At 42.1% G+C, this 13630-nt stretch overlaps 1 protein-coding gene across 2 annotated transcripts in view; it reads right to left on the bottom strand.

Annotated features, from left to right (window-relative positions):
- ZRANB1 (zinc finger RANBP2-type containing 1) overlaps positions 1-11803 on the bottom strand; it is a 45014-nt gene extending 33211 nt beyond the window's left edge. The window contains exon 1 of one of the 2 annotated variants that reach the window (XM_074592895.1): positions 11461-11803. The gene's annotated coding sequence lies outside the window, so the exon portion shown is untranslated. The remainder of the gene's footprint in view (positions 1-11460) is intronic. The other variant, XM_074592898.1, reaches the window with a different exon arrangement.
- Positions 11804-13630: the final 1827 nt, after the last annotated feature.

The following is a 13630-nucleotide window of genomic DNA, read 5'->3' as shown; positions in this document are numbered from 1 at the left end:
TTCTATACTGTATAAACAAACTAAAGCTTTGCTAAAACACCTCCTGTTTGAGTACACTATATGCTTAATTTATCTATTCCGCTTGGTCAAGGCTTCCCCCCCCCCCCAATTCCCCAAGTAAGTTTTTTATCACGTTCTTAATAAGCTTATCCTCTCTATGAACAGTAGAGTTTTCTGAGATATTAACGTTTCCTAGTCAGGAACTTAAGACAGTTGAACACAGTTTTCAGAAAAGAGAAGGAAACAGCACACCATCCGTGCACCTGCCAACTGACACCAACAGGACCAGCAGGAGCAGTTTCACTTGTGCTCTGAAGGACAACCAGAAAGTGCCTGTCCCAACACGAGCTTGAGAATAGTTTCTACCTGAGCAGAAGCTGTTATGTTTTCAATCAAAAGCTAGATAAGCTTGAAACGCGTGATGAAGCCTAAGAGGCTACAAATGTTCTCTTACCTGCCCTAGTTTGTAAAGCCTTAAACCAAGCAGTTCCCATCGCAAACAAATCCCAACGCACATTTGGGACGGGGTGAGAAAACAAACCATCATCTGTTTTCCTGACATTCAGACCGGGAAAGAAGATTGCTGCTCAAGTTGTAAAGCAGCTGGTTGAAAAAACTACCTAAACAAATACTGAGATACTATTTATGAAACTAGCACAGTACATAACTGTGTTACAGAAAAGCTTTCATATATGAGATTAGGTTTTTAGCTGCAATTATTCTCTGTGCCCCTTAAAAAGCTAGATGCTTTCTGATATAATTCTTAGAGAGGCTGAGTATCTGCAGCTTTGAAAGCCTCCCAGATGCAAGCTCACTACCTCCAAACACACGGCCTTAGGTTATTATCAAGTAAAGAATATAAGAAGGTTCAATGGAACAATGCAATTTCTCTTCGATAGCTCTGCTAACACCCACTACAGCACAGCTAGATGAGGAAATTTAGCACTTTCACTTATCAGGATTTTGGTTGATTTTTGTTGGGTTTTTTTTGTTTGGTTGGTTTTTTTTGTTTTGTTTGGGGTTTTTTTTAGGTCCTGGTCTGACCCCCCCAACTGCACCCCAGCCCAGGGACACTAGAACCATCTGATTTCCTGGTGATACAGGATCATCATCCAGCCACTAAGCAGTTTGAAGCTGGTTACATTTTTTCAGAATTACTTCCTTGCCACGCTGTCTTCAAGTTAACTTGTTATTTTAGATTCTTCACAGAGGAGAAGTTGAATCATGTAGTACCTCCTCTGACAGAGAAATAGCACAGCAGTGACTATGAGGCACAGGTGCATGACCTAACATCCAAAAAAGCACGAGCAGACAAGAAATTAAAACCCACAAAACTCTAAGCAACTTCCAATCAATCAGTTTATACAGCATGCTAAATACCTTCTGGACAGACTAGCACAGTAACTCAGTACATTAAAGGGGAGAATACATTAAAATCTGATAAATCAAGTAACAAAGAAAAATCAAAACATTATCAGACTTGCTAAATAAAGTCAGGCAGAAAAGGACACCTAGAACAATCACAAGTTTTTCTTTCGCTTTGTTTCAACTTTCAAGAATAGTCTTTTTTAGGCGCATGGGGAAAATACAAAGCACAGAAACTGGGAAGAAACAATGAAGTCCTCAAATAACATTTTTATGACAGGATATATTATATTCCCCTCAATTTAATTATTCCACTGTGTCCAGAATTATTTTTTTTCCTTTGGCTCAAAGAAGGAACAATATGGAGCTCCATTTCATTAAATGATCAAGCTCTCCCCCGCAAACAGGCCAGATGCTGATTGAGACCAGTCTCCAGTACAGATTTTTTGCTGGGATGGTTATGTCAGAAGCACATCTGTGCTGGCAGAAACCTTATGTAATTATACTCATCAAATCAGTGTTCCCACCTTCACTCGTTTTGCCCATGTCTACGGATTTTCGAACAAAGCTAACTGCTTCTGTACTGAAAGGGAAGAGAGAGCACAACTTCAGCCTTCATCAAGACTTGCCGGGGAAAAGAGATCCACTCTGCTTCCCTCCCACGTAGCTGCCCCTTTTAGGCTGCTCCAAAAAAGAAAAGGAGGCTGGTTTATTTATCTTTATTTTAAAACACTGAATCAACTTTTCAGAGGAACAAAAGAAGCAGAAGCATCTTATTCTGAAAGAAAAAGAGGCCTCTAACCCAACGCAGAATTTACTAACTCAACAGTTTGTGAGTGTAGAAGTTACACCTTTCCCACATCCAAGCACAGAAAGGAGCGGGGAGGAACAGGACCTCGAGTCAAAGCACAGGATCAAAGAACAGCACCTTCACCAACTGTATTCTTCACGTATTATGAAACATGGTGTATTTAAATGTACATCTACCAAGAAGAGGTCTCAATCCAACAGCTGTAATTGCTCACTAACAGATGGAAAATGTTGCTGTGAAGTTTATATATACACATGATGGACAAACAGCTTTTTAAGAAAAATTGCCTATGATTAACCCCGCATAACTTGACGCATTTTCAGAAGTGTTCCCCCTTGTACGTCACTACCTCAAGTTCTCTTCCAATTACCCATAAAAAAACCTACCATACTTCTTAGAAAATTGAAGTTCATTTATACACAAATAAGCTTTCTAATTAAAGCTATAAAAGGAAAACCTGTTAAAAATCACACACCTGGATTATCACCTTAAATGGTTATGATAAAACATGCACTAGACTGATTTTTTTTTTTTCTGTTTTGTTCTGTAAAACTGCAGACCATTTCTAAAAGATGCACAAGATGAATTTGCGTCAACTGTTCACAACAGGAAACAAAGCAATGTTCTATTTCACTGTTTCCAAACAAATACATTTATAAATGACACCACGGTGTCTTTGTAAAGCTCATATACGCTGCATCAAGGGACTCTTCAAACAAAGATTTTGCCAGTTTTTAAGTACAGCCAGTAGGAAGGTCTAGAGGATAATGTAGCCGTACACAAGCTCAAATCAAAAAGGCCAATTTGTTTCTTTCAACCTTCTAAACTCTGCAAATCTCCTCTATGAATTCTTACATAAAAGACATCACTATTTAACTGGCTCAAATGTACTTCTGTTATCTGGGTCCAAGAATCCTTGTGAAGTATCACACTATCAATACACTTCAACAAAAGCAACTTACATTTTTAAATAACCTATCTGAAATTTATTGACAGTATTAAGAATTGATTTTCACATGAAATTTGCCTTGACAAATTTTCTAAGGTGGAATTTCACTGACACTTTCTTCTCTTAATTTACTAAGCTTACTTACTCCACCTTCAACTGTTCACTATTCTTGCAGGACTGCTTTCTCAAGAATTCGGCGTAAGCCTCAACAGATCAGTATATTAAGAGTACAGAACTTGAACCTAGGTTTCTATACTTTGAAGGGAACTAACAATGAGTTCCATTGTCAGCTCTGCAAATTAGTTTTAAAAAAAAAAATAAGAACATTGACCTTGTCAGTGAGACAACCAAATCAGATCAGCACTGGATCTGGAAACTTTGCAGTAAGGGCAATAACTATGTATTATAATAAAGAATGGAAAGATTACTGCAAAGTCACAAATGCAGAAGCATTTTCTTTATTAGCCTGAATACACTGAAGTAAGGAATCAACAAGTAAGCATAGTTTGCTTTGGTTGTTAGGACAGTTCATTAAAAATTAAAGGATACTGTCCCAAACCAACCAGCAAAAAGGAAAAAATAAGTCTGTCATCTCAGGAAAAAAGCATTTAAATCTTTTTCGGCAAGCTGCTCTATGAGGTCAGGGTTTTTTACTTACGAAATTTTTATTTCTTTAAAGAACACTAGACAGCTATTTGCAGTACATACAGTAGGAACCGGTCTCAGACTGCAGCTATCGTTGCAGAAACCCCCTTCTCCTAAAATACAGCCAGAAAGCAAGAACTATGTTGGGAAACAGGCTTCTGTCAAACTACATTATCCTTTCCACCCTCAGCCCAGCAAGAGCACTGTTCTCGAAATACGCACCTTTGCTCTTCAGAGTAATAGAGCTGTTCCTTTGCTCCCAACAACAGGGAGAACAGGAGGAACGTCTGTCTTAAGAGAGGCATCATTGAGCTAAGATTGGCACAAATCTCAGTTCTATTAAAGACCAAGTCATTGCTGTGTAAATCAAAACACAGCCCACAAACTGTAATATTAATGGTGCATGACAAAAGAAACATTGAAAATATTTTAGTTATAACTATTTACAGTCTAGTATGTTAAATGAGTTTTAACTTTTTTTTTAAACCGGTTTTCATAGTCTAGGCTGCCAACAAATACTCTGTACTGCAGATTTTTAAGTATGACCTCCTTCATTACGTACAACATTTGATCTACTCTTATAAGCAGCCAATTAGTGAAAATCCAGAAGACTTCATCTTTCACAAAGAAACATGCTGCAAGAAATGCAGTTCTATTCACCAAAAAAAAAAAAAATCTGAGAAAGTAAGTAGTAGCTTTTGAAAACATTTAGAAGTCTGCTCATTGGATGAATTCTGATGGGCTTCATTTACATACAATTAATAACAAATACTTTCATTTTGATTTATGGATTCATATCTCATTTCAAAGCATCTTAAGTCTAGTTTATTAGGTATTTATCATATTCAGAAAAATTATGCTGATTTTGCTTCAGCTGTCTTTTCAATGTTCTATTCACACTTCCAATCCAACTGCTATCATTCCAACTAAACCTAAAAGCCTGACTTTGCCTGAGTAAGAGAATTTATATGCAGTTTTAATGCAAGAAGATGCCTAATTTTGCAAACATTCTATGAAGTAAGAAGTCAAACATTCTGGAGGTTACAGATCTTAGGAGACGTCTGAAATACAAGTATTGACAATGAACTTCAGGTTAGGATTCAGACCTAACTATAAACAGACTCTTCTGCAAAAGCAGAAAACCCATCACAGAATTAACAGATATTTGACAATACTAAACATTCACTCTTCCTGCTGTCTTTTTTATTTTGATGTTTATCCCTTGAAGCGTTTTTGTGCTCTTTAACTATTACAGTTAATCCTGCTGTGTAACTTGCGAAGTACTAGTTTCCATTTTATTTGTTACTCATCTCAAACGGGTCAAACTACATACAGCTCTATTAAATTTGTGACTGAAAGCCAGGAAAACCCTAACTGCTGAAAACAACCTGTAAAAAACAGTAGCGGCAGTTCGCAGTTCAGTCCTCTTTCTTATTTCAGGAGAGAATTACATTTTTCAGGGTTCTTTTTCGTTCCATTTTAAACTCAATTAAAAGCAAACAACTATTTAGATGAGATGTTACTACACATTAAGAGGGACTAAACACAACTGCTTACTTAGAAACCAATACCATTTGGGGAAATGGGAGTAAGCAGATCAACAGTTACATAATACAGAGCATCTCCCACACAATACTAATCAAAAAACAAGCAAAGCGACTCAAAATAATGAGCTATGATAGAGTATTTGCATAAATACAGCCAGCGACGTTTAATGAATCTGACCATCATGAACAGTCAGCAACAGATGAATACTGACTCAAGATAGGACGTACAATATGTAATAAAAATGAAGTTTTAACAATTCTGTTGTGTTTTACGACATTCACATTGGACAAAGTACACAAGTCGAACAAGAGGATTCTTTATAAAAAGCGAGGTCAGACGCAAAAATACAGTTTATCTGTGTTTGGACTATACGACTAAAACATGAGACTTAGTTTTTGTTTAGAACTCAGCCATCCTCACACAAGATGAGGAAAACCAGATGTCACACTCTGAATAAAGACACACTGTGGAATCAGACATCAAAACTTAGAAACACTTAAACCTGTCCAACAACCAAGGAGCATTACATCAGAATTTGTACGTTTGACATTCAGTTCTAGTAATTATCCTCTGGACCTCCTCGATACTGGCTGACCATAAATTAGATCACGGCTAGATGCACAGACATAGTCAGCATTTGGTGGAGAAAAACCACCTGCCTCCGAATGAAACAAGGAAACACACGCTTAACATTAACTATTGTGGAGTTTCCTCCTAATTAATGGCAAGGCACTTTCAGATACAGGTAAGGACCACCTTTGGTATACGTATTTGCAATTGGGCTATACTCAAGGTGAGTTCTAGTTCAAGTAAGCCATACAAGCAACACTCCTTTTATCTAGCTCGTTAAGATACTGGCTAGACAGCAAAATATCAAAAACATAAATAAATTTACAAGAGGACAAAAAAGGAGAAGCAAAAATGCTATTATCACAGCACACAAAAAACCACTACTATGTATGTCATTGCTTAACGTAGCTCAAAGCACTACTATCAAATATCAAAGGGAAAACAAATTCAAACTCCTTATAGAGAAGGAGTGATCTCAGTTCATTTTTTTTAAATCTTTTTTTTTTTTTAACCTTATGATTAGTAATCTCTATTTTGCTCATCATGTATATCAAACAACTCCAAGTTAATCACTACAAGGTACACTGGGCTGCTAGAAAGTTTCAGAGTAACACCTCTGAACCAGCAAACCTTCTGCTTTTGGGGAGTGGGAATAACTTTCTGCTAGAGGCAACACTGAACAACCTTCTTTAAATAAACCATTTAAAAGCCATGAGGTGACAATTATTTTTATCCCTGCCAAGCTAAACAGTAATGGGGAGGTCAAAAAAATGTAAATAGGCCAGCAGACCGTCCCAACCCTTCAGCAGCAAGATAAAAATTAGCTTCTCAACAAGCACATAGTAAGGGGAAGCCTTTGTAGCCAAAGCCTAAACCCACAGGCCCATCCAATAGAAGGAATAAGTGACAAAATGACAATCAGACACCTAATACAAAGTACTTCTGACTTACCACGGTAGTGTGAACTAAAAAAATAAAAAAAAAAATAAAAAAAGGCCTAGCATGAAAACAAGTATATACTCAACACTTCTTGAAACTGCAGAAGACTTAAGACTCAGACCTATAGATTAAAACTGTTTCAGAGGAGCATTCAGACAGCAAAAACTAATAAATACGCCAGCTGTCTCTGCTGAATCCCTGCTTACATACTGGGAAAATGAATGGAGACAGAAGAAATACTTTCAAGCCCATTAGCCTGAAAGAAGTACAAGTCAACACTTACACAATGCACTAATGCATTTACAGTCTTTACAACCACAAGAGATAGGATTCTCTCATAAACGGACCATCACCTTCACAAAGCAAATTTTCTATTTTTTGCTAGAATTATCCACATTTATGAAATTTACGACACAGATTTGTCCTCCCAGATAATCAACTGACTATGCACCATGAGCCACACAGTTTTCAAGGGAACAGACCTACAGAAGTACGTGAAACTTCAAAGCCACTAAAAGATTATTTGATCGTAATAGTTTTAATCTACTGAAAACAACACAAACCACTCAAGTTTATTTTTCTTTACAGAGTCACATGAACAACGGTTCAGACAATTTTCTTTAGCCCAGGAAAGCTAACTCCTGAGTATCTAGAAGACACTGGAACACCCATGTAACTTACATGTTTCTTAAAGTCTGTAAACTCCCTTAAAGTCTGTAAACTTTTTCTCTTTCTTTAAAAACAGCTACTCAAGACTATATGCGAAATCAAATCAAAGTCAAAGAATCACAAGGAGAATTTTTAAACCTTAACATTTGCTTGCAAAAATAATGACAAACAACCGGGATAAAACATCACCATGTACTGACTTCTGACATGGTGGGAAGGCGAAGAAAAAAAATAAAAATAAAAAAAAAAAAAAAAGACTGCAGCCTTCTTGCTCACAAGTGACAGTTTCAGAAAGAAGTCCTATTTACACTTACCAAAATAGACACAGGTCCATCCTTCCAGTCCCCCGGACAGCAGGTTGCACGCCCGGTATTCGTTTTGTACCTAGCTCTCATTGCTTCAGGTATTTCCAGCTTAATTCTGAACTCAGCCTTAAAGACAGATGTAAATTCCGTGCCTTCTCCAGCATTTGTCTTAGAAGTCCTAACTTTCGTTTATTTAAAATGCATGTATGAATACAAGCAAAATGAGCAGAAAAAAAAAAATCCACCTTACCAGAAATAACAATGCAATAGTATGCTTGTTTTAAGAACAAGCAGAACACGATACCAGAATCAATTCAAATAACCAAAGGGAAAAATGACAACTTAATTATATCTGCTGTACAGTAAAAGATGCAAAAGGGCTGCAAATTTGTCTGCTTTGCAGGGAAGATGCTCTGCACATACCAGCGACTACCACTCTTTCCAAGGTATTATTCCTCCATATTCCTTGTAAAAAATTCTACCATTCCTTCTGCCTTCTTGAACCAGGTCTCCTATCAGCCCCCTCCTGCAGACAGTTCCTTCTTCAAACATCACCGCACCCATTCCCTGATCAACCCCCTCCACACCTCTCCTCTCTCCAGTCTCCACCAAAATGAGTTTTCTGCATAAATGGGACAGCAGTAGAGGAAAAAACGCAGTATTGAAAAACATCAGGTGGATACAACTCCAGTTTGACTACAGAGCTTCTGAAAACCTGCCCATGCCACAAAGAAGGAAATACAAAATCATCCATATGATAGAAGAATGCATTCTCAGAATTGATGTTGAAGTACTAGAGTTCATATTTTGAAGTATGTTAACTGTTAGATACCGAAGAGATAACAGTTCTATTATTAATCTTGTATTTCAAGAAAGTTCCAAAAGAACTAACTACATCCATATGAGAAGCGTGCTTCAGCAACTGATGCAAAAATGAACACAGTCACAAAATCAATCCAATTCTGTGCAAGTTCAAGCAATGTCAGCTATGCAAAAACTGCTATGAAAAAGAGTAAGTATCAAGAAAGCATCTGAATTAGAAGGCAGAAGTTTTCCTTTCCAGGTATAACAAATTCCATTAAACAGTCATTGCAAAGTTGTATGTTATTTAACTGATTTCACCAAGCTATGCCATTTGACAAGTGAAGTGGTAAGGTCTTCGTCAGCTGTGTTGAAAAAAAAAAATTCTCATTTCAACTTTGCCTCATTTCCCTCTTCATATGTAGTACTACTTAAAAAAAATAAAAATTAAGAACTCTGTTACAGCTAAGCCAGCCATTTTCAGCTGCCAAACTAAAGTTTAGTTCCATTTTAGAACCAGGAGCCTGTGGATCATAATTCATGCAGCTAAAATGAGGATTACTTGTTGACATAAATTTTGAACAGCTCAAAATAACCCAGTCTTCAAATTTTGGGGGGAGGAAGGGGCAGTTTAGACTGCAGTCACAGTTTAAATACTTTGCTACAATTAGTAGATGGCACATCACGATACAAGAATGTATTGATCTGAAGTTCTGCACAATCTCAACCCGGTGCAAAACTGATATGGCAGAGAGAAGGTGGAAAGAGAAACGTTAACGCCTAAGTTAATATCATGTGAAGGAGCCACTAAATCTCACATTAAAGTGCCTGATAGTACATTTGATTATTTGATTGACTGTATTAAAAATAACCTCCCATACAATCAGTAATGTATTTTCCAAGTAGAATACACTTCTGACTTATTTTCAGATCCATCTTGCAAAGAACACCAAAAATGGATGGGATTTCCCATCCCCAAGGAATTTACACATCAAGTGACACACAATTAGAATGGCCATACACAAGGCTAAATTAGACTGAAAATGTTGCCTTGACCAACTTTGCATTTTAACTAGTCTCCAATTTAAGTCATGCTTCTGTGATGAATCCCATTGATGCTTTCATGCCACTCAGTGTTTCAATTAAATTAATATTTTTAATTATACTTCTGAGAAAATGCTAATGGATACAACTCCACAATAACAGATTATGGCCTCATTGGTCATCCTCATCTGCCTGTCCTTACTTAAGCGGCATAAGAAAAGTCAAGGTAATAATTTCTTTTTTCTTCAAGAGAATTACACCACATAATAAGAGTTTCACAAATCCTGCAGAACATAACGCATCCAAAAGCATTATTCTCTTTCAATGCTGTGACAGACTTAAATCAGAAGTGATCTTTTGCATATGACATGCTAGACGCTGACACACCAATTCAACTTCACCTTCAGGAGGAGGCAAATAAAAGAGTTCCAGAACACCTCCTGCTGCTTACCTGTTTCCCTCTCTCTGAGTAACCACCAAGAAAGGAAAGGAAAAAAAAAATTAAAAAAGAAATACGCTTCACAAATCTCTTCTGCAGTCACCAAACACATTAAAAAAAAACCAACAGAAAAGCAAAACTAAGTGCAACAAATCTCTCCTGAACTACCATTACAAGATTCTGCTCTCACCAGAATGAGCTTTAACACAGTATGGGTTAGAGAAATGAGGAACTTAAGGTATTACACAGAAGACATCTCACCTTTCAATTTTTGCATCAACAAACATAACAATGTGGTATTAAACTCACATGTGAGTTTCAACACTTATGGCACAGTAGGTAGCTGGTGAGTAAAGACTGTTCAAGCCCAGCACAAAGCCCATCACAGAACACTTGTTTACTACATCGACTCCCAAGAATTCTAGAAAAAGTTGTCATTATTGTTATCACCGAAAGTCACCATTCCAGCAAAAAAGTTCTCAGCAGCAGTGCTGTATCTGCCAAGCAGGAAACCCAGATTAATTTTCTCCCAGCTCTCCCCCACCCACAGCTCTCAGGAGAGCGGTGGGTGCTGTGGGGATGCTGTCCCAAAGTAGGGTCGATTACCGGGTGTGCCAGACGCCAACAGAGCGGGGTGAGGGCTGGAAGGAAAGGCTGTTGTCACCCCGAAGGAAGGGCCGCCAGACACCTCCGTGACCTCCGCAGAGAAGTTTACCTTCTCCTGGCTGGAAGCTGCCGCAGTCTGGGACTGGGAAGGTAAGAGTCAGAAAGGCACCGGAAGCATTTGCCTCGCTCGTTAATCCAACTTTTTCTATTTTTTTTTTTTTTTAAAAAACTTCAGCTCACAAAAACAAGCTCGATTTTGGAATACTTCCCACGCTATACTTTATTCCTGCTAAAGCACCCACAATACCCGATATCGTACTACAGACGGTACCATGGAAGTTCTGCTCTCCAAAACACACAGATACAAGCAAGTGGCTCGCATCACTATTCTACCACGGCACACAGACCAAAACAGCCATATACATCCAAAAAGCATTTAAAAAGCAGCGGGGTGTGCGTGTGTGAAGTGGGAGGCAGCAGAGGCATGATCTCACCCCGGCAGCCCTAGGTGCTGCAGCCCCGCATTCGGAGCGGCGGCCACAGGAGAGAAAAATCCGAGTTTCCTGCCTTTGTACCGAAATGTGGTTGGTGTGAGAGGGCTCTCCAAGAGCAGCACGGCTGCCCGCCAAACCGACCCCCCACCTTCCCTCAGCGGGGCCCGAACCGGCCACGGAGGAGGCGACTCCCCACACCGCCCCTCGCCCGGGCCCCCGCGGGGGGCAACCGGCCGTTCCCTCCCGCGCCCCCGGGGAGGGGAGAGGGGCTTTACCTCACCGCCGCCGGGAGCCGTCCCTCAGGCTCGGCACTGGCTGCCGCCGCCGCCTCCCCCCCCCCCCCCCGGCCCGCTGGCTGCGGCGTCCTCTACCCGCTCACGACATGGTTTCTCCCAGCGCGGCGGGCTGCCGCGGCGGCGGGCGCTCCCACTCGGCGCGACGGGGGGGAGGGGGGAATACGGGAAGGGGGCGGGGGGGAACCTCTCGCCCCGCTCCCCGGGCTCCTCTAATGGCGGCGGCTGGAGCGGCCCAAAGCAAAATAAACCCCCATACGGCCAGCGGCCCGCACGTCAGCCCGGCCTGCCGCCCTGCCCGCCGCCCATTGGCGGAGCCCGCGCCGCCCCTTCCGCCAATGGGCGCGCGCCTCTTTGGGAAGAACGGGTGATGTCATCCCTGCCGCTGAGGGGTGGAGGGGGGGCGCTGAGGTTCGCCCCGCCCACACCCCCCGCGGAGCCCCGCCCACTGCCGCGGCTTGCTTCGGGACGGGCCCGACGCCGCCGGGGACCCTCTGCCGCCCCCCCCGCTGTCCCCCGCAGCCGTTCCCTCACACACCGCTCGGTATCCCCTTCGGCTGCCCCCGGCTCCCTCACACGCACCCTCGGCCCCCCCCCCCCCCTCGGCCGCCCCCCTCGCAGCCGTTCCCTCACACACACACCCCCTCGGGGCCACTTAGCGTCCTGCCCGCTCCCCCCTGGGAGGGACCTCCCTGGGGAGCCGCCTCAGTCAGCAGCGTCGGGGGGGGCTGCGTTGGGGATGGAAAGAGGACCATCCGCTTGGCTGGACGTGCAGGATCGTAGGCGGTGCATCGACATAAAGCTCCCTGTGGAAATAATCCCTCATAAACCCCCTCTTGCACATGGCCAGACAGCAGCCGTCGAAAGTACCGCTTCTGTGGCAACTGATCCTCCCAGTGTCCTGATGGGAAATGTCTCCTGCATATAATAAATAAAGAGAAAATGGCAGTGGAGGATCTTGTGCCCAGGCTGTACAGCCCCAGCCTGTGGTGGATCCCCAGTTATTCCTTCAGTTCTCCCATAGCAAAATATTTCCCTGAGCACTGCTAAGAAATAAACTATGACGATTTCCTCCACGTGTCGCTTCCGGACATTCCTGACTCAGCGGGAAGAGTGTGTGTGGGGTTGGAGTTGAGGGTGTTCATAGAATCATAGAATGGCTTAGGTCGGAAGGGATCTTAAAGACCATCTGGTTCCACCCCCCTGCCCTGGGCAGGGACACCTCTCACCAGACCAGGCTGCTCAAAGCCCCGTCCAACCTGGCCTTGAACCCCTCCAGGGATGGGGCAGCCACAGCTTCTCTAGGCAGCCATTTCCAGTGTGTCACCACCCTCAGAGTAAAGAATTTCTTCCTAATATCTAATCTACATCTCCCCTCTTTCAGTTTAAAACCATTCCCCCCAGTCCTACGGCTCCCCTCCCTGATCCAGAGTCCCTCCCCAGCTTTCCTGGAGCCCGTTTAGGGATTGGAAGGGGCTGGAAGGTCTCTCTGGAGCCTTCTCTTCTCCAGGCTGAACCCCCCCGGCTCTCTCAGCCTGTCCTCACAGCTGGGGGACTCCAGCCCTCTCAGCATCTCCGTGGCCTCCTCTGGACCCGCTCCAACAGGTCTATGTTAACCCTGGCCTGAAGGTCTCCAGCCAAGTAGTGGTCGTGTGGTGCAAAGCCCGTTCCTCTTCTGGGGGGAAAAGGCCAGCAACAACTGCTCCACCAGCCCTTGGGTTCAGTCCTTGTGCTGGCTATGCAATCAGTTCTTTTGCTTTCTACTCCAAAATTACCAGTCTGCATCTTCCTTATGCTGCTCCTGTAGGTTCACTGACAGAAAAAAAGCATATTTTCCCACATCCTCGCTCTTGCCTCATAGGCTTTACGTCACTTGATCACTGGCTTCTTTTTTTCCACCTCAGTTCCTTTTTATTTCAGGCTTTCTCAGACGTTCTATCACTTTTTATTTATGGGGTTTCATTCCCCATTCCTTGCCGAGGCAATAGAGGGGGCTCGGTTAGCTAATGCCTCGGGCTGGGTCTTGCATTGGGAAACTCTTCCATCCCTTCTTGTTCAATCAGCATAAAAGAAAAGCACCTGAGATGTTTGAGCAGTGATGCCTTGTGCTAGAGAAAACCCCTTTGTCCAGCAGACAAACAACTAGAACTGG

Source organism: Larus michahellis, chromosome 6 (genome assembly GCF_964199755.1).
Source record: "Larus michahellis chromosome 6, bLarMic1.1, whole genome shotgun sequence".
NCBI classification, from domain to species: domain Eukaryota; kingdom Metazoa; phylum Chordata; class Aves; order Charadriiformes; family Laridae; genus Larus; species Larus michahellis.
This window is presented reverse-complemented; position numbering and strand designations above follow the sequence as displayed.